This window comes from Lissotriton vulgaris, chromosome 5 (genome assembly GCF_964263255.1).
Source record: "Lissotriton vulgaris chromosome 5, aLisVul1.2, whole genome shotgun sequence".
In the NCBI taxonomy this organism is placed as follows: Eukaryota; Metazoa; Chordata; class Amphibia; order Caudata; family Salamandridae; genus Lissotriton; species Lissotriton vulgaris.
Window position 1 is genome coordinate 823,255,140 of NC_141693.1, and position 22,654 is coordinate 823,277,793.

The 22,654-nt window shown below is 46.2% G+C and overlaps 1 protein-coding gene across 3 annotated transcripts in view; it reads right to left on the reverse strand.

The window, feature by feature from the left end:
* Positions 1 to 22,654, reverse strand: part of LOC147711650 (polyunsaturated fatty acid 5-lipoxygenase-like) — an 836,408-nt gene that overhangs the window by 509,187 nt on the left and 304,567 nt on the right. The gene's annotated exons all lie outside the window — the stretch shown is intronic.

The window sequence follows — 22,654 nt, forward strand, 5'->3', positions numbered from 1 at the left end:
CGAGCTTTGGTTCAAAGTGCGGGTTAATTCAATTTTCTGGCTACCCCCTTGTGTCAGAGTAATCTCATAATTTGAGCAGATGCCTTGCAGCGACAATAGTTCTTGCCAGTTATGTGACATTGGCAAGAAACTTTCCCTACTTGGATAAAGTACCAATCCACTTATTGGTATTTGAGTATACTTATAGTAACTCTTAGACACAGGGCTAAAACCTATAAGTAGGTAGGGATACGCATGAAATGTGCAGGTTAGTTAGTTAGTGGTGTAACTTGGCACAACCAAGGTGCTGAAAGGTTAACTGTATTATTAAAAAGTCACAGCATAATTGCACAGAATAGTAATAAACTAGGGCTCTTATGCTATGGTGGAGGAGCGCCACCCGATTGAAAAATAAAATGATAATAAAGCCATTTTATATTCATATTATTTTTCTTTCCTTATTGCCAGCCAAGCTGAGGTTAGTGCAAAGACGGGGCCATGCTGACGAGCATCAAGCCAGCAGTAAGGAGTAGGGGTAGGCACTTATAAATGTGTATATCAGTTTGGGCGGCCATCTTACGCCAGCCAAACAGACTTGCACACTTAGGTTTCTCCAATCCAGCTGTGCTGTACAGCCAGGTTGGAGAAAAACTGCAGGCTCTCTATGCCTGAGTGAGCATTAAACCAGCCTGCTCAGGCCAATGCAGGCACTGCTCTCATGTTAGGTATAGCATGAGAGCAGCATCTGGATTGGGCGAGGAACCTGTGCAGTGAAGCCCATCCACTTCTGGGAAGAGAGAAGCAATGTCCTTTACCCTTGGCATCAGGCCATGAAAATAGAACTAAAGACACTGGATCTAAAATCATTATGGGAAGAAAAGGGGTTCAATCTATTTTGAAATCAAATAAATAATTAGAAATAAGATTACTGGAGGCTGATTTTGAAATAAACGAAGGATGCATGTTAGTATGTGAATATAGCTGTTTATTGTTACAACCTTACATAACTAGTTCCATTTAATCATAAAAAAGAAGAAAATAACTGTGAATCACACATATAAGTACAGGGGATTATAAAAAAAGAAATAGAATCAAAATAAATAGAATCAATAAACGTGCCATAGGCTGTCATTTATGTCTGCATACAAGCGAGTCTCTAGCCTTCATATTCTGCTGCTCCAATAGATTTACTCACATTAGGAAGCAATACCTATTACTTTCCCTTCACAGAATGGACTTACACACCGGTCAGAAAGTACTAAAAGTAATTTTTAACAGCACCAATCTTCAAATAATGAGTGGAATAGTCCAATACATTTTTGATACACTTTTCTGTATTATACGTTTCTTTAAATTAAACATAGTAGTAATTCAGATTTTAGAACAGATGGAATCAGCTATGATGTACTAGTATTTTAAATATACCAAAGTTACGCTGCTTTGATAGATACATTACAGTAACAGTTTTTATAGTTTCTTTTTAGAGCAACGGGGAGCATGATATTGGTTCTAGGATTTTAAGCATGGTAATAATAAATTGATGACAATCAAATGGTTTTTTGTTAACTGTCAAAGTGTATTATTTCATTCATTCGCCCACACTGGTGAGCCCTTAATCAAACCGATGAAATAATCTAATATGCGACAATTGATGGGGTTACTGGATGGAGCTTATCCCCCCTTGCCCCTCCACTTCAACCCCACCCCAGGTGCTGGTTTACTCTGGATCATGGATGATAATAGGATGGAACGAATGCTGATTGGATTCATAATATGGGTAGGGGCCTAATGAGATGGAGAGCATTTGGTGAAAAAAGTCACTCCACCGTGACTCTATCTGAACTCTACTATTACTACTAAGCATGGGCGAATTTTGCGAATCTGGCGTTCGCGAATTTTGCGAATTTGCGAACTCGCAATCCGCAAAATTCGCGAATTCTCGCAAATCTGCGGATTTTTTTTTCTTGTGTTCGCAAGGGTTTCTGCCAGTTCGCGAGGATTTTGTACCAGTTTGCGATTGCGAACTTACTTGTCGGCACGCAACGGTCGCGACCATGTTGTTTCTACGTCTGGTTCATCATCACAGGTTCACAGCACCTTCTGTTTCAACACTGCCACCCTCTGTTTCACTCATGCCACCCTCTGGTACATCAATGCCACCCTCTGTTTCGTCATCATCACTGTAGATTATGGGGGAAAAAAGCAAGCACACCTGCCCTGCTTCAACTGACATGAATTAATTTGGGGTTGATTTATTAATGTGTCACTGTTTTAAAATTCCAGTCTGGCACGTGCTTCCTTATCTGTAATTTGCTTTGTTGCAGTGCAATTTTTTTTCCAGGACCTTTGTGGCCTACTTGTAGCTATTCTATGATCCGGCTGTGAGGGTCAGAGCAGGGTCATACAATTGTTGAAACTAGCAACTGAACTCTGGAGGGGCCCCAGTCAGGAAGCACTACAGGGAATGGTTACTAATGATGAATTTGAACTTTTGCACCTGCTGCTGAGTGCTTTCAGTTTAGCAAAACTCGTTTTTCTGCAGAACAGCAAATGTAATGCCCCAAACAAACTTACTTGTGAAAGTTTATTTGTAATCCAAAAGTGATCCAAAGAAAGTCAAAAGGCCTCAAATCCAAAAAAGGGCAGGCAAATGTCAACCTGAGGAGTTATTCTGATAAAAATCATCATTTTCAGAAGGTCTATGCTGCTTGCTAGTGGATTTCTTGTGCAGAATTGCAAATTTTGTAATTTCGCGAGTGCGAGATTGTTGCTGCCCGCCGCACCTACATGTTCGCAATTGCAAACTTACACCGCACGCCGCAAAATTGTATCACCAAGAAAAAAAAATCAGCTGCGTGCAAATTTGCGGATTTTCGGTAAATTCGCGAGCGTTCGCGGATCGCGAATTTACCGAAAATCCGCGAGCGTAACGGATTTTCCGCCCACCCTTAATTACTACTGACATATCATTACTTGCTGCAAACTTCATGTTTGCAGAGTTCAAGTGCATTAGACAAAAGTAAGTTGGGGAATGTTGGACAGAGCAGGGACATCTTAATTAAGGATTTTGGCGTCCTGGGCCAAACATATTTTGGGGGACCCTGTTCAGAATAGCTTTGAATTTATGATCCAATCTCAGCTCTTTCATGCCCTCTTTGGCCATGTCACTGACAGCGCACAAGCATATTCTAAATGTATTTATATCTAATATTCAGGGACAGTGACGCCTGTTTTCCATAGTGTAACACAGCAGCGGCTCACTAATATTATTGCAAATAATCTCTGTGATGACTTCCCATTTCTCATATGCGAGTTCCTGTTTTGATCTAAAGGAAAACCTTTTTTAGGAATGCTGCATGAAAACGGTATTTCAACCAAACTATTTAAGAATTTTTAAAGGTAATCTGGGCACGGCTGTCTGCAGAACAGACCTGGCTCTATCAGGGGGCCCCCTGACAGGCTGGGAACCACTGCCATGGCCCAATTTGACAATACCTTAAAACGTCTCTGGGGGGGCGTGACTTGGCACGTCAAGATGGCAGTCGCACTCTAAGAATGCTCCGTACCCCTCAGTCATCCACCCAAGCATCCTTTGCCATAGGCCCAACTAAAACTTGCTTGATATAGTTTGCCAACCCGCTGTTATAGTGCAGACTGCCGACGCACTAGACGAAGCCACTGGATGGCTGCGGATGGCCCATGGTGAAGAAGACGAGATCGCGTACCAAGGCAAGATGGCCGTTCAGCGGCCGACGTGGTGCCGCCTACGCCCGAGTTTGATGAATGCTGCGGGCTCCACTGAGAGCTATCCAACCCTCCTGACCCAGTAAGACCGTGGGCGGGGATCAGAGGCAGCGCCTCCCGGATTGCCGACGGACCCTGCGGCTGCTCAGCTGCGCTGGTGACCTAAGCTTGTGGCCTGGCGACGAGTCTGATCCGCCCCTAGTGGGACTTGGCTGCAGTGGAATGAGGGAACGAGTGATCCGCCTGTGACCAACTTGCTGGGCAGACCGGACCCCTGAAGCCGTCCCTCCGAACACACCATGGAGATTCGAATGGCCTGTGGTGGCCCGCTCGGGCGGCCCTTGGTACTTCATCTTCTGGGCCCGAGCTTGATCTCAGACAACACGGCAGAGGCCCGGCACGCCTCCTTGACCCTGGCCCTCCGCCTTCAATACCACACAAGTACCACCCTCTGCATATGAGGCCCAGAGGCGGTCGCGGAACGGATATGGCCCTGGAGTGATTTAGACCCCCCGGGCTGGGCTCTGGCCGCGTGGGTGGGCCTTGAGTCCGCTGACATATGATTGTGCCTGACTGCCTAGACTGTGGGATGGTCTGGCATAGCCCTGTTTACCACTGGCTGCAGCTTCTCTATGCCGCACTGACAGCCCGGTGCGAGATGCTCAGACGGGGCTGGTGTGGCGGGGGTAGCCCCTGGGGATTTGAGCCTGACCCCGACTCCTGCCTATCTAACTGTGGTCAGCCAGGGTTACGGCAGCCCATTACCCTAAGCCCCCCTTCTGTAGTACCGGACAAGGCCAGGAATAACTCCAAAGAGAGAATTGTGCCCAAGCAGCCTTGGTCCTGAAATATTTCTCCTCGACTTACATACATTGGCGGGGTAGGTGAAGCCAACAACCAGTGACCCGGCGTGGGCCGTCGCGGCGCCCTGCGGGTTTGCCTCCTGGGCTGGGCTGAGAGATGGACCTGGCCCTGACTAGCGGAGCGACCCAGGGCTGGGGAGGCAAGGGGCTGGACCCCCCTCCTGGAGATGCGGTAACACCGAGTGTGACCCACTACCTTACGTGCTGGTCCCTGTATGCAGACCTCTTAATTGAGATAACCCAACAATGCCTCCACGCCCCCCGTGGACAACGATTGGGGGCGCTGGGATAGGGACCCATGGTCGAACAGTAGAGGTGCACCAACTGCTCTGAGGAATCCGCCGCACCAAAGGCCGCACCGCAACTGTGCTTGGTTCCTGACTTATGCTACACCCCAGAGTCCTCACGGTTAAGAATATCCACGTTGACTGTGATCATGGGGAAGGACCGGGGGCCTAACCCTCCACCAAAGCAGACCAAAATGGACCAATACACGACTAACAACCCCGTGTCGGAAACCGGGTCCACAGAGAAATCTACCACGCCTGTTACTGAGCTCAACACCATCCCCCAGGCGATCAACACCTCACAGGCCTTAGTTGAAGGCAGGATTGGAGAAGTCCGCTTAACTTAGATAATCCAACATTGCCTTCCGCCCCCCCTGTGGACAACTATTGGGAGCGCTGGGATAGGAACCCATGGTCGGACAGTGGAGAAGCACCAACTGCTCTGAGGGATGCGCCGCACCAAAGGCCGCACCGCAACTGTGCTTGGCTCCTGACTTATACCAGGCCCGTGCCACATCCCAGAGTCCTCACGGTTAAGAATATTCATGTCGGCTGTGACCATGGGGAAGGACCGGGGGCCTAAGCCTCCACCAACGCAGACCAAAATGGACCAATACACAACTAACAACCCCAGGTCGGTGGCCAGGTCCACTGAGAAATCTACCATGCCTGTTACTGAGCGCAACACCATCCTCCAGGCAATCAGCACCTGAAAGGCCTCAGTTGAAGGCAAGATTGGAGAAATCCAGTTGGACATGTCTCTCCTTTGGCAGGATCTCCGCAAAGCGATGGCCCTCATCACAGAAACAGAGTCCCGTATTTTAACGGTTGAAGATGATGTTACCCAATTAAAAGAACAAGTGGCTCGGCTGCAGACCCACACAAAGGACCTACATAGAAGGGCAGAAGATGCTGAAAACAGGTCGCGATGTAATAACCTCCGCCTGGTGGGGTTCCCGGAGGACTTGGAGCAGTGGCAAATGGGGGATTTCAATGGTATGTTATGTTATGTTATATGATTTATAAAGCACTCAGCTGCCCCAGCAAAGGGGCATCCGGCCCTAATCCTGAGTAAAAGCAGAACTGAGAGCAGAAAGGAAACAAAGAATATTTTAAGGAAATAGGTGAGTTTTGATGGCTTTCCTGAATAGATGAGACTCCTTCATTTCCTGAATATGGACTGGAAGAACATTCCATAATTTTGCTGCTAAGAAACGGAAAGAATGTCCACCCGCTCTACATCGTTTGAACCGGGGGACCTCAACCAGATTCTGACCAGCTGAACGCAGAGCCCGCGTAGGCACATACATCTTCAGCAATGGCCCCAGCATTTTAGGGGTTGACTGTTTTAAGATTTTAAATGAGATACATAAGGCCTTAAACTGTATCCACTGGGCTACAAGAAGCCAGTGAAGTTTCCGAATACTGCTGGAAGTATGACAGAAACGAGGCAGGCCTACTAAGGCTCTAGCAGCCGCATTTTGAATGCATTGCAGACGGGCAATTTCCACTTTATTGGCACCCAGGAGCAGTGAGAGGCATAGTCCAATCTGGACAGCACCGTAGATTGAACAATTAGTTGCCTGGTAGCAGGGTCAAAACATTTCAAAACTGCTTTCAAACTGCGTAGTATGCCAAAACATGTAGCAACAACTTTTTTTGTTTGGGTGCTGAAGCTTAATGCTGAATCTAACAAAACTCCCAAGTTCTTTACTTCTGACTTGGGTGTAGGAGCTTTCCCCAAAGTAGAAGGCCACCAATGATCTCCCCATAACTCCGTATTTCTGCCCACCAATAGCACCTCTGTCTTGGCGGCATTAAGCTGTAAGCAGTTCGCTGTCATCCACTCTGCTACCGCAGCTAGGCCTGCATTAAACTTACGATGGTCCATGGTGATACCTTCCGACACTAGCTGAGTGTCGTCGGCGTACGACACGATGTTAAGGTCCCACGCTTTGGCGACAGCAGCCAGCGGTTGAACGTAAAGGTTGAACAGGGTGGGGCTCAAAGCCGAGCCCTGAGGAACACCCTGCCCAAAAGAGTGCGCCCTAGAAAGAAAAGGAGGAGTGGAAACACGAAATGATCTGTCGGTTAGGAAGGACCTAAACCAGGCAAGAGCCATATCTGTGATCCCTGCCTCTTCAAGCCGGCGAAGCAGGATCTGAGGGGAGACAGTGTTGAACGCGGCACTGAGATCCAGTAGGATCAGTGCCGCCGTTTGGCCATGATCAAGGATGGCCCGAAGATGCTCAGTCATAGCCAGGAGCGCCGTCTCCGTGCTATGACCGGCACGTAACTCATGCTGAGTTTCATCAAGGGTGTCATTGATGTTTAAGACGTTGGTATGAATTGAGTTTACATGGGTCTCGGCAATCTTAGCAGCCCAAGGAAGCAGCGAAATTGGTCTGAAATTTTCGGGCTTCAGGGGGTCTAAGGTGGACTTTTTTAGTATAGGAGAGACCCATGCCTGCTTCCACTTAACTGGCACAACTGCTGCTGAAAAGGAGGCGTTAATAAGGCTATGCAGCGGGGCAAGACAGTACAGAGAAGAATCTCTGAACTGGGCAGGCTTAAGGGGGTCCGCCGGGGAACAGATTTAATAAGCTTAATTAGCTGATCGAACCTTTCCTCAGAGATTTCGGGAGTAGCCGATAGCCTAGAGACAGAACTAAGTTTTGGTTCTTAGCTACAGCAAAGCTGAGTCACAGGGGTGAAGGCTTGATAGATGCCTCGTATCTTCTCCACTAAAAAGGAGGCTATCTCTTCACAGTGAGCCGCCAAAGTAACAATATTGTTAGCGGATTTTTTTGTGTTGAGTTCCTTAAGAATCTTAAAAATCACCTTGGCCGGGTTAGTACACATTTTTATTTTGGTGGCATAGTACTCCGCCCGAGTCCTACAGATGGCTTTGTGATATGTCTTAAGGTGTTTTAGGTAACAGGCCTTTTTCTCAGTGGAATAGTCTTTTCTCCAGTCGCGTTCATACCTCTTGCAGGTCAATCCAATCCAAAAAGCTTTATATGACATATTATGTCATAAAAGCACAAAACCTACATATAAAACAATACACAAGACTTCTACAAACAATTCATGGAAAGTTTTAGGAGAATCAATGCACGCGCTCTAGGATGGGTAGATATACGTATCATAAAAACTCTATTTACAATTTAATTTTTTTTTTGTAATTTAAAATTCATTAGCTAAAACGTCGTAAGTTTACTTCTTATACAAACTTTCTTATTTAAAAGAGCAGGTGATTACACAAAAATACATTTCAGCAATGTTTACATGTTAATGGACTGTTATCTCTTTATGGGTCATTGATCTAATTGCCCACACCCACCCCAGGAATTTTGCCAGGGCTACAACAAACCCTTCAGTTGTGTCACTTTTGAGGATTCCATTAGCCTCTTGTGCCCTTCTTGTTCCCAAAAGCTTGCATATTGGGGCAGCCAGGTGCGCCATGGAGCTTTATATCCACTGCATTCGAACAGTACGTGGGCCAATGATTCGTTACCGATCTTGCACACCGGACTCAAATCATCACAAAGTGTGGACCATTTTCCAGTAAAAGCTTTTAGAGGCAGTGTGCCAACCCCAAACTGGAAATATAGTTTCCGTTCGAAGGGCTTCGCAATAGTGTCCAAATATTGCTCTAGCTAGAGTATGAATTTACAGCTCAAAAAACACCCTGTAAGGGAAGAGGCCTCACAGTTCATTGAACGCTGGATTCGATCCTGGATGCTCGCGGGTTCCCTGAGGGCTCCCTGTCCACCTGGTTTGCCGTAGAACATGCCCATCGCTCCCTGGCCCCTAAGCCTCCACCGGAGCACCACACAGACATGTCATTTCCAGAATCCTCAATTTTAAGGACAGAGACTCCATCCTGAGTGAGGCCCATAATTGCAAGACTCTAGCCTTCCAGGGTCACCCCATACTGATCTTCCCAAACTACACGTGAGAGGTTCAGACCCAGCGGCTCTCTTTCACCGATGTGAAGCAAAAACTGTGAGCCCTGATTCTCCAGTATAGGTTACTCTTCCAGCCCGTCTCTATGTGGTGTTCCAGAACAAAACCCACTTTTTCGAATCACTTGAGACAGCCTGGACTTGGCTGACCGAGGCACAGCCCCCCAGGATGCAAACCTAAGATCCACGCCCAGAGGCCCAAATTGGTGACGCCCGTAACAGTGCACCCAAACCCAGACCATTGTCCTGATATTGTTGTTGTTTTACCATGTTGTCACACCAGCCTTCTTATTGCACACTACAATAGTCCTATATACCGCTTGCGATCTACAGTCACAGTTGCTGTCCTGCAGCCAGATCAGACCCCTGTCACTCCCACAGCCAGCCCGGGTCTTGCAGACCTCCGTACCCGCTTACACCCACCATGACATGTTGGAACAGTAACGGAATCTCCCTTTGCATACTATCTTGGAACGTCAATGGGCTCCTCAAGAGGATTAAAAGAACGGCAGTCCTAGGCTACACCCAACGCGAGGCATCTGACATACTCCTACTCCAAGAGACCCACCTCTAGAGAGATATGGCTACGATACCAGAGAGATATGGCTACGATACAGTTTGGCACTCAGGGTTTACCCGGGCCTCACTAGGGCTAGCAATCTCATGCAGCGCAATCTCCCGTTCGTGCTCACACAGGCCACTAACGGCCCCAGGGAGGTTTCCTAGCTCTGAGTGGAATGTTAGGATCAAACACCCTCAACCTAGTCCCCATATACTCACCTCCATCGATGCTCACAGCAACCCTGAAACATATCACCAACCTCATCACGTCCCTACCCCTGGGTGCGACAATAGCTGGAGGCGGCTTCAACATGGTTCTAAATCCACACCTTGACTCTGAAAGCACACCTTCCTCTGTAAGAGCCACGCATGCCCAACACTTGGCGAACTGGGCAGTCTCCCATGGCCTGTGTGACGCTTGGAGAATTCGGCATCCCCAGAGTAGGCAATATACTCACAAGTCAGCTGCACACCACACTCACGCACGTATAGACATCATATTTTTCCCCTCTACTGACTGCCAAACTATTAGAGATACAAAAGGGGGTGGTGATGGACGGAGCATCTGAATCAATCAAACACTCACACCCAGTCAAAAGATCTGGGTTTAATCCATCACCGTTCTTTAGCCCACTCTGCCACCCCAGTTCAGACATGGCTATATGCAAATCAGTCTGACCCTGTGCCTCATGGGAATAGTCCAGCCCGAACTGCCAATCCATGTCTTCCCTGGACCGGAAACAAGCTTCCGTGGACCGGTTTCTGGCATTCCAGCCATCTTCAGCCCAGCTTGCTTGAATCCAGTGGCAAAGTGAGCAAGGGACTCACGTCTGAGCATACCCTGCCACACTTATGGCGGCCAAAAGCGGTACAAAAGGGGGTGGTGATGGACGGAGCATCTGAATCAATCAAAGACTCCCACCCAGTCAAAAGATCTGGGTTAAATCCATCACCGTTCTTTAGCCCACTCTGCCACCCCAGTTCAGACATGGCAATATGCAAATCAGTTTGACCCTGTGCCTCATGGGAACAGTCCAGCCCGAACTGCCAAGCCATGTCTTCCCTGGAAGACCCTGATGCTCCGTCCATCACCTCCCCCTTTTGTACCGCTTTTGGCCGCCATAAGTGTGGCAGGGTATGCTCAGACTTGAGTCTCTTGCTCACTCTGCCACTGGATTCAAGCAAGCCGGGCTGAAGACGGCTGGAATGCCAGACAACGGTCTTCAGAAGCTTGTTTCCGGTCCAGGGAAGACATGGCTTGGCAGTTCGGGCTGGACTGTTCCCATGAGGCACAGGGTCAGACTGATTTGCATATAGCCATGTCTGAACTGGGGTGGCAGAGTGGGCTAAAGAACGGTGATGGGTTAAACCCAGATCTTTTGACTGGGTGTGAGTGTTTGATTGATTCAGATGCTCTGTCCATCACCACCCCCTTTTTTACCGCTTTTGGCCGCCATAAGTGTGGCAGGGTATGCTCAGACGTGAGTCCCTTGCTCACTTTGCCACTGGATTCAAGCAAGCCAGGCTGAAGATGGCTGGAATGCCAGAAACCGGTCTTCGGAAGCTTGTTTCCGGTCCAGGGAAGACATGGCTTGGCAGTTCGGGCTGGACTGTTCCCATGAGGCACAGGGTCAGACTGATTTGCATATAGCCATGTCTGAACTGGGGTGGCAGAGTGGGCTAAAGAACGGTGATGGATTAAACCCAGATCGTTTGACTGGGTGTGAGTGTTTGATTGATTCAGATGCTCCGTCCATCCCCACCCCCTTTTGTACCGCTTTTGGCCGTCATAATTGTGGCAGGGTATGCTCAGACGTGAGTCCCTTGCTCACTTTGCCACTGGATTCAGGCAAGCCGGGCTGAAGAAGGTTGGAATGCCAGAAACCGGTCTTCGGAAGCTTGTTTCCCGTCTAGGAAAGACATGGCTTGGCAGTTCGGGCTGGACTGTTCCCATGAGGCACAGGGTCAGACTGATTTGCATATAGCCATGTCTGAACTGGGGCGGCAGAGTGGGCTAAAGAACAGTGATGGATTAAACCCAGATCTTTTGACTGGGTGTGAGTGTTTGATTGATTCAGATGCTCCGTCCATCACCACCCCCTTTCAAACGATTAGAGATATCACTATCCTTCCCAGGGGCATCTCGGACCACTCACCTGTACTCCTGAGCATTGGTTAACCCCCTAACTTGACTCGACTGACTTGGAGGATGAACGCATGGTTTCTCCAAGACAAAGAGTTTAGAAAAGCGATTGGGGCCGAGCTTTGACAGTACTTCCTCACCAAAACTGGTTCTGTTCCATCCTGTGGGAAGCAGGCAAAGCCACCATCTGCGGCTTCGCCAAGGGCCAACTTAAGCTCAAACGTCAGACTCAGACCAACCAGATTACCCTGCGAGAGGCCCAGGTGCTCCTACTCGCAGCACCCTTCTGAAGGCTGAGATGAGACTCAGGCGAGACAACTTACACACCTAAGAGACGAAATCAAAAAAACCTCTTTGGACACTGCCAAGCTCTTATGGAGATCCTCTATAGCTAGGGTGTATGGCTGGGGGCCAAAAATGGGAAGATCCTACATAGATTAGCTACATATCCCTTGGCTAACCTCATATTTCCGGAGATTAAAGACCCAGATTGCTTTGCCCATTGTTCCGCCCAAGCAATAGCTCAGACCTTCGCCTACTACTATCGCGAGCTATACTCCACGCAATGCCCTGAAACCTCCCTCCCAGAACTGATCAATGCGGGTCACCTCCATCTTCTTCGCCTCAGCGTAGCTGAATCCGCCAATATAGACCACCCCATTACCGTGAAGAGATCAATGATGCCATAGCCCGCACCTTACCGGTTAAACCTCCATGCCCTGACAGACTCCCACAGGAGTACTACGCTGCATACTGGGAGATACTCGTCCCACACCTCTCTGATCTATTTGCTGAAGCCCTCTAGACGGGCTCCTTTACCCTGGAAACAGATGTTGCCACCATTGTTGTTCTCCCTAAAACACAACCGCCTTCGTCCGACTGTACCGATTACCGCCCAATCTCGCACATAAATACAGAGGTTAAAATATTTGCCGCAGTCCTAGCCCAACGGTTGAGGCCCTGCCTTACCAAACTGATCCACCTCGACCAGTGTGGGTTCATGCCAACGTGGGGGACTAGGCACTGTCTCCCACGTCTCCACCTGGCCTTGGCAAACCACTAGTTATTGACTCCCTATTTAGCACTACTCTTCCTTCATTGACTTCGAGAAGGCCTTAGATTCCGCAGATTGGCGGTACCTGGACGACATGCTGGCAGAGATGGGTTTCGGCATATACTTTCGCAACCTGGAGATGGTTCTCTACTCTCGACCTCAAGCTCACGGCGCGTCAATGGGGCGCTGTTGGAAGCATTTCCTATTAGAAGAGGAATGAGGCAAGGATGCCCCCTCTCACCCCTCCTATTCACCTTATCGATGGAGCCCCTAGTGAGCCTCATTCGGTCTGACGACCGAATTCAGGGTTGGAAATGGCCAAACTCAGAAGAAGACAAAATCGCCTTGTACACGGATGACGATTTACTCTTCCTTGCGGAGCCGTCCCAATCTGGTCCCCACTGTCGCCAGGTGCTGCACTCCTTCGGACGGGCCTCCGGTCTGTGACTTAACCCAAGCAAATCAGTTTTGGTCACTCTACACTTAACTAGAGACTGCTTCCACCATACCCATCAGGCGGCAATCCTTTAAATACTTTGGGATCTGGATCACATTGCTCCCTGACCTCGCCTGCTCACTTAACATAACCCCACTGGTGAAGAGCGGTTAGGAGCACCTCTGCAAATGGCAGGTGCTACCACTGAATCCCCTAGGGAGGGCCGCCCTTTTTAAAATGATGATCCGCCCTAGATTGCTCTATGTAATTCAAAACACCCCCTTTTATTTCCGACTGGCCTGGTTGAGAGAACTAGATAGCCTAACCACTAAATTCCTCTGGGCCGGTCGGAAATCTCGTATAGCCTTAGCCCGATGCCGTATCCCACCCTTTGTCAGGGGCATGGGGATGACTAACTTATACTTATACTACTTGGCGACCCGCCTACTCACATTGCATGACTGGGTTAATGGGGGATGGTCTGACCCAGCATACAGACTCGAATTGAGTGAATTGGGCCTACGTAGAATCCAAACGATGATATTTGGGGGGCCCATACCTACCTAGAACTCTACCTGTGATGACACCGGCTGTTTTTCTGGTCTAGCTGGCTTCCTTGAGCCACACCCACTAGACAAAAAAACAGACCCAATACACACCACTCTGGCACAACACTTGGCTTAGGGAGGTTAGTGCATTAAAAGGATTCCGGATATCGGATTCATTGGGATTTCCCAACCTGAGAATGTTTATACCGGATGGCACAACACTACTGGAATACAATGCTCCAGAGGCATAACTATGATGGGGAACCTGGGAAGGGAGGGATTTCACGTATTTATCGTTCCCTAACCAACAACACCACAACTACACTAGATCGGCTCAGAAGCCAATGTGAGAGCTGGGTGGGACCCCTTGAGGAGGAAGATTGGAGGGACGCACTGATGGCGCCCAAGACAATCACAGCTAGGCTCCGCATGATCCAACTGTACTATTTGCATACAGCCTATTTAACCCCCAAACACCTCCACAGTGCTCATTAGAACCCAACTGCATCCTGCACACACTGCCGCCAAGACCAGGCAGACTTCTTTCACATGGTGTGGACCTGTCCCCTCTTGGTGTAGTATTGGGAGTCTATAGAACAGGAGCTCACAGAGGTCTTTGGTTGGAAAGTACCACATAACCCACTAAATAAGCTCCTGGGGATCACATACGGTCTGGATGGGTCCAGGCACGACAAACTGTTCTTCAATATGGCCATGATTATAGCCAAAAGAGACAGCTGCCAACTGGAAGCTTCCTAACCCACCTAGTGTCGTGAAGTAGCGCAAGGGAGTGGACTGGTGCGTAGCACAAGGGAAGCCCCTATATGAAGCTCCGGGCTGTACGACTAAACATTGTAAGGTCTGGTGCAAATGGCTGGGTCAGATGGAGTGAATAAGTTTTACTTGATTGACTGTCTGTAGTACTTGGGGCCTCACAGGGCCATGAGAAACCAAGGTTTAACATCCAAACAAGTGTGTGATTTCTCATCATTATTGAGATGTACTGTATTGCTGGAGTTTTCTTTGTTCAAAATCAATACAATTGTTCATCAAAAAAAAAAAAAAAAAACCTCTCTGGGGAGGGGCAAGAAAGTTCACGGTCCCGTGAAGGTATGTTGCCATGGCAGATGTTTCAGGTGGACAAGTGAAGGTTGAGTTATATAACTGATGTTCAGACAGCTTGTATAGCTCTATGGGCCGAGTTGCTGCACACCTATGCTGTGCAAGACACGCAGTAACATGAACGCAGGAACAGCTAAGGGCACATATATATTGATGACCTGAAATGTTAGAGTCAGGGCCTCCCCTGCCAAGCACCACAAGCTACTCACTTATCTGAAATGCAGAGGAGTACATAGAGATTTCTTTGCAAGAAAATCTTATTACAGCAACTGAGGGTTTGAACCCACAATAGAGAAACACAAACGTTTCTGCAAATGCAAAGGGGGCACTTCTGTGTGTGAGACCTGGAGTGTTCTTTATATGTGCCACAGAACCATGGACTCCCAAGACAATCACAGATAGGCTCCGCATGATCCAACTGTACTTGATGGTCAAAAGCAAGTTGGATGAGGAACGAATTGTACTCAAATGTACCTCCTGTCCAGCTCTTCAGAAGGTTGCGAGACATTTATCACTTTGAGAACATACACCAGTTATGGAGAGAGAGAGGCTTCATTGCGTAGCGAATCTAGACCAGAGGATGCCATATCCACCATTAACAAGAAGAAATTGTGCCAAAACATTTGCTGACTTCAACCTTTGGTGCAAACAATCGCACCTGAGGGATGCACGGAGGGACGTGCAGTTGCATAGTAGAAAACTCTTTTGCTACATAGTCATCCATGATTTGCACATATGACTAGATATGTTTCTCACCTCGTCCCATATGACTGGTATGAAAATTAATACAGAATATCTGAGTACGATATGTCACACAATTCTCCATTATTGTAATCATTGAGCTGTGGCAGGAAGCCCACGTGTATAACTTCGTCGAGAATAATGTCACAGGCCCGCCATGATCCAGTGGTCACAACCACAATCTGCAAGGTGATTTCAAACTATTTCTGTGCCAATGTTGGATCAACAAAAAACAGTGGGTCTGAATGGAAAGCTTAAAAGTTGTGTTTAGGAGTATGCACATGAAGACAGTATGCTGCACCATCCTAGTTATAAAACAATTAGTAAATGTAGAGGATGAGAGGAGGGTACTAGAGAAAAGGATGGTGGAAGATCACACCTGCAATGTGCATTTAGTGAGATGCAAAGACAAACATGTATTACTAACAAAAAGGTTTTACTGCCTCAACAACTGTGAGCCAAAACACAAATGGAAGGGAACAAATTAGGTTGCAGGCTAGCCCTTCTACTAAGCCTGGAAGCTGAAAGACATCAGTTGATAGCATTAAAGAATCAAGAAGACAATATTAAACATGCGCAAAATGACATTAATTAAATATTTGCTGGTTACTGTGCACACGGATACTTGGGCACCATTCTCATCAGATAAAAAACTTATGCTCTCTTCAAAACGCCAGAGGGGATTGAGAAGTTCTGCACATGAAAGCAGACACTAAAAGGCACCTGCATGAAGCCTGCATTTTGCGATTCCCAAATAGCACAATTTTACTGATTCGCTATTTGGGAATCGCAAAATGATATGTATGTAGGAATCGCAAAACAATTTGCGATTCCTTAACATTACCCAATAGCGATTCGGAAATTGTGAATCGCTATTTGGTAATGTGACACCATTCATTCCTATGGGCCTACAGGCTCATAGGAATGAATGGTATTGCCTTTGCATATCGCAATTACCAAATTGGTAAACTCAAATAGCAAAAGCAAATCCAAGGGTGCCCTGGGGCCAAAGGCCCCCCTGAAGCACCCCACAAAAAAGGTAAGTGTGCACATGTAAAGCACACACATGCCCTAAGGGCATGTGCACGCTACATGGCACTTTGAAAAATGCATTTTTTTCATTTTTCAAAACATGCCCATATTGCCATCAACTTAAAGTTGATGGTAATTAGTGTTTCCTAATTGCACAGTTCGCATTTAGGAAAGGCTACATGCATCAACATTAGGGAATCGCAACTTGCGATTCCCTAAATGTATTTGCAATTTAGGTAATCACAAATAACTGCTATTACCTAAATAGGCGAATGCCAAAACATACATGCATTGGACAAGGCCTTTTTCCATTCGCGAATCGGCCCCTTTGCGAACGGGAAAAGGCTTGATGCATGTGCCCCTAAATCCTTGAACATGAACAAAACAGATGGACTGCCAATGGAGTTCTACAGGGAATATGAGGCACCAGGGTTTTTGAAGTGGTGACTTCTGTGAAATGGGTGTTCCTTGACCAACCCAAGAGAAGAACCTATTGTTGAATTACTCAAACCGGATAGTGACCCAGTAGGCAGAACTTTGTATCATCTATTATCCATAGTGCATATAGACTGTAAAATCTTGTGCAAAATCCTTGCATCAAGGCAGTTGTCAGTTCTCCACACCAAATGACTTCATAACCAACAAAAGTTCATCACCTAATATATGGAATGATGTCACATTACAGATGACTCTCTGGAAGGTGCATGTTCACTGTCAGTGTTCTGACTGGATATATCAAAGGCATTTGATATGAAAAAATAGATCTTTGCCACCCTGAGGTACATGGATTTTAGGGCACAATAGGTCATGGTGATGTACTGAACACCACTGTAAAGTTGAGAATGGGACGAACCAAGGAGCAGTAAGATTTGTAATAGGCTGTCTGTCCCCATAATCGTTTTAGTTTGCTGTGGCAATGAAACCTTTGCCATGGCAAAGCCATGGAAGCCCACACCACTCATCATAAAACATGATATTTCTCCATAAGGAGATGACATAGCGGTGCATCTAGATGTCCAAAAAGGCAGCCCACTTGTGGCGTCTCTTTCAATTAAGATGTTGGCACTGTCGCAGGCCTAAGAGCAAATTGGAATGAGTATTACTTTTTCCCTTGAAAGCGGGAGTGAAGAATTCTCACTTGATTCCATAGGGTCTCGAGACTCAGTTGGCCCTTGATACCTTTAAAGCTTGCACGTTCTAATTTTATGTATCATTTTAGGACTATATTGTAAGTTTCCTGATTCATGCCCCTATATAGGTATAAATCACCATATCCTTATATAGGCATAGAAATCATAACCATATTTAGGCATAGCTCATATAGTCCAAATACAGCAGTGCTACTTCCACTAGTTCCGAAAATCACAACGATTTCTTGGTAAACTCAGCTTCAGCAGCCGGGGACCTCCCCTTGCTTGAATATTGATTTGTCCAAGAACTCATGGAGTTTTCAAAGAACTCAGACTCTTTGATGACGTTATTATGTCCAACTGTACGTCAAAGTCGGCACCTTCAAGGTATAAATTTGCCCACACTTGCCCAACGCGCCCTGCTACAGCAAGTGCCAAAGGAAGCCGACCCTCCAGCAGACGCACTGAGAGAGACGCTGTCTTTTCTCCTGCCAAGAAATCCAGCTCCAGTGTTTCCAAGCTACCCTTGCGGGTTGTTGGGAAATCGAGTCCCGAGACCGACCTTCTCCATTATAAACTAAGGTACGTAGCTGATTAGACCCTTAGAGAAATCTTGGGCAGATTCTTGGCAAAAGAATACTACATTTATGCTACACCTCACTTACTTCTTCCCTCGTACTAAGCTTAGGTTAGGTACACCGGGGTAGGCGTATTTTAGAAGCACCAGTTGAGTACTTTTGGCCTCTGGTATTTATGTATGCATTTATATTTGGTTTAGGAACCATACAATGCTCTTACAGTATTATTTTATTCTACTATTTATAGTGTACGCATTATATTTTATAAACCGCTTTACCATTGTAGCAGTTCATTTCTTATGCTTGAGAAAGAAGACTTTTCAATAAAACCTTTTATTGAAAGCGCCCGTCTTTCTACTTTCTCTGCACCTCTGGTGAAACGAAGCATGCACGATTGACTGAGTGAAATATCTATCTATTGTTTCCACGACTCTGAAGATACGTTTTATCTTGGGGAAACAAAGTTGTCATGTTTATGCGGTTGTCAGAGACTAATCCCTTCTTGTGAATTTGAGAAAGTTTCTAGTGATCTCTGAGCTAGCTGGCACACACAATTAAGTCTAGAATATTCGATAGAGACCTCGTCGACCTCAGTCCTACGTCTAATCTATAGGATATATTATTCCAATGAGCAGAGCTTATTGAGAATATAGGAACTACACTAATAGATAGAACAATAATAGATACAAAAGCAGGCAATCTTGAAAAAGCAGTATTAGTGATCTGCTGCTCAACATTATTTAGCTAACATCTTTCACTCTCAGTAATGGGTTGCGAAACCATAATAAAAATAGTAACCCTACTGTATTGTTTCTTTTTTTTCTGCAGTAAAACCTTCCAAATAATTTTAAAGACTTAAATACCCTGACAACAGGATTCATCTAGGGTAGTGGCAGAAAAAGAGTAGCTATCTCAAATTTAATGCTACCAAAGAACAAGGGAAACCATGAGTTTTTGATTTTCAAGGTCATTACCCAGCAGCCCTACTCCAGTCGGTAGTTAGGTGGTTTGCTGACCTTATAACAGGTAAAACCTCGCTAATACAGCAGGCCCTGACAATTTGTGTCAGAGATAAATGTCTTTTGGGGGTACTACCCTCAAGCAAACACTCTGAATACGACTTGATATGACCTGCCATTGCTGAGGAAGATCCCTCAAGTAGGCAAGAAATTGGTTGAATTATTCATCTGACTTCTCTCTGGAGAGTTTAGCAGGATTTGATACACCGGAGCATAGAGTAGCATTGAAAATGTCGGTAATAGCAGGTGAGTGGGAGACCTGTATGTGAAACTCCACCGGGATCATTTATAACATGCTGCCACATAACCCATAGAGAATGCCTGCTGATGTGAAATTGACGAACACACAATTCCAGAACTGCATCAGAAACAAATTATGGGAAGAGGTTGTAAAGCCATCAAACAAATATATACTTTGATGCTTCATGTCAAAGTAGCTACATTCAGCACAGACAAGAACCACTTGCCGACTGACATGAGAATAGATATTACAGAAGTGAACTTGGATTGAATATGGGTAATATCCCTCAGACGAATCTAAGAATGGAAGGTTTAAATATAATTAGTACATTTTATTTTACAGCAGACATAATTACACCTACAGTGCTTCACCAAACATACCCGTCAATCACTGGCAGGGGCCTAAAATGCGGGAGAGAAGTTTGGGTTAATGCTGCCCCTCCAACAATATCTTGCTGTTCCACCCAAAGAAAGAGGTGTGCGAAGTAGCAAACATCCAGCTCATCTCGAATCCAAAATAAACAGTAATAAAGACAAACTTAAGAAGTGATGATTAAAATAAAATTGTATAACCATATATACAAAGAGATAAAGTAAGAGCCAGAGGAAACATGTTATGAACCAGTTTATAGTGGCTTTTCCCGCTGTTTCTCTCAAGGGGCGTTTCCCTCTTCGGATACACCAGTTACTTCTAGTGTGGAAATGGAAATTGCCTCAGTTACCCCAGATATCTGCGATCCCCCTGAATTATCCTTCTTTCCTTCACTGACATCTGACCAGGTCGTTAATCTCCTCTTGTCTACTAAATTTGGCTCCCCATTGGATCCATGTCCCCCCAAAATCTTCCATCTTCTACCAGAAGAATTTGCTTCCCATCTGTCTCCTATCTTCTACCAAATATTTTCCTCAGGCATATTCCCCAGCAACTGGAAACTGGCTTCTGTCCCCCCTCCTAAAGAAAGCGTATCTAGACAGGGCAGATCCCAATAATTACCTCCCAATCTCAAGACTCCCCCTGCCTGCAAAAATGGTTGAAAAGGCCATGAATGTTGTAATATCGGACTATATTGAGAAGCTTGCCTTTCTGGATGCCACTCAGTTTGGGCTTTAGAAAGCACCCCAGTACCGAGCTGGCACTGATTTCAGCGTCCAAACAGATTAGGCAGACAGTCGATGCAGGGGGGAATGCAGCACTTGTGCTGCTAGACCTCTCTGATGCATTCAACACTGTTAATCATCAAAAATTATTGGAAGTTCTGGAGAGGATTGGAATTAAAGGAAAAGCTCTTGCTTTACTCAAGTTAATTCCTGACTGGCCGGAAACAGGTCGTGGCTCTTTCGGAATTCAAGTCACCTAATTTTACATTGCCATGTTGCGTACCACAGGGATCTTCATTGAGCCCCACCCTCTTTAATATTTACGTTGCCCCGCTGGCAATGTTATTCAGATCTCTGGGTTTCTCAGCAATCTCTTATGCAAATGATACCCAGATGTGGTTTCAGTGACAGGCTCGCCTTCAGACACAGCTGCACAGTTTTATACCTGTCTCCGCCAGGTGGGGGACTGGATGGCCACTAATTGTCTGAAATTACATTCCAGTTAGACCAAGGTCCTACTCTGTGACAGCTACACTAATTTCTGGTCTCCTGCTTTGTGGCCTTCGGAGCTGGGCTCGCTACCTATTCCTACGAATAAGGTAAAGAATTTGGGAGTCATGTTTGACTCCATGCTTTTCTTTGAAGGCATGTAAACCAGGTTACATCCGTATCTTTCTACACACTAAAATTACTTAGAAAGATCCTTCCATTTATTCCTGTGAATTTGCGGAAGTTAGTGGTCTCGGCTCTTGTCTTATCCAGAGCCGATTATTGCAACAGTCTTTTCATTAACCTTCGGAAGAAATGTCTGACTAAGTTGCAGAATGTGCAAAATGCTGCAGCACGCTTATTGCTGAACATTCAGGGCTCGAGTCAGGGGTACACGTGGGTAGACGGCGTCCACCCACTCTTTTCACAGGGTGGATGCCGTCTACCCTGCCAAGAAGTTGAGCCCCACTCTAAAATATGCGGGACACGTCCCAGTGTAATTTTGAGACACCGGTACACGTTCAGCAGTGCCAGCTCATTATCTGCTTTCCTTCCAGCAGCACCGTGCAGACGGGGACGGGTGTTTTGTCATTTGAGACTCCAGCTGGGCCATAACAAAGGCTGAACTTAAGGGCCCATCTGGCCTTCTTTGCCCGACAATTCAGGCTGGGGGAAAACTGTAGCCTCACACCTAGATGTAAATGCAGAGGAAGGGAAACAAAAGCAGCAGCTTGTTAACACTTCAAAGGCACACAAGAGAGGCACGATTTTGACTTTGTTCGAACCCCCATACATAATAGATATTCATGCACTGTAAGAATGTCAGATGCGTTACTCTGTCCCAGTGCAAAATAACAATTAAAATGCTATTATTTTCATTTGTTTTACAGTGCTATTCATCCCAATATACTGTGTCAGATCACATTAAAGCAAACATACACATTATATTGACAATAAATCACACAAGTTTGTAAATCATTGCACAGGATGTATTGCATAAGACAGTGAGGGTTACTGGGTGCAGGAGTCACATATCATCCTTCAGAGATCACTCTGCTATACTAGAAGGATTACAGTGCACTTGAATGTAACACAAGGATCTCTGTGTTCAAAGCAGTAACCTACCTACCTATCTACATAAAATAAAATTTGCCATTTGCATGTTACATGATGTGCTTGGCAGGAGGCGCATTAACCCTGTATGCTACTTTACGTCAAAACTAGGACTAGACAAAAACAGATCTTTCCATCAAATTTGTTAAATACCAGGCAGCTGAAGTAATCAGATCTACATGGAAATCTGATGCATATGGAATATTACGCCTGGTGTGGTAAGATGCAGCAGAGTTAGTTTGCCAATCCTTGGGTAAAGGAACCTGCCACGCTGTGATGTCACTTTCTGTGATGTCACTTCCTGTGAGGTCACTTCATGCAATGCCTCGCGCCTTGATGTCACTTCCTGTGATACTACCTAACTTGGAGAGCCCTCCCACTTATTTGTTTTAGCGCTTGTGCCCTGTGAACAGCCTAAACATAAATCTGCTTCCACGGCACTCAAACAGTTACACTGGTTATCAGTGAAGAGACAGATCAAGTTTAAGGCTCTCTGTATAGCTTTTAAA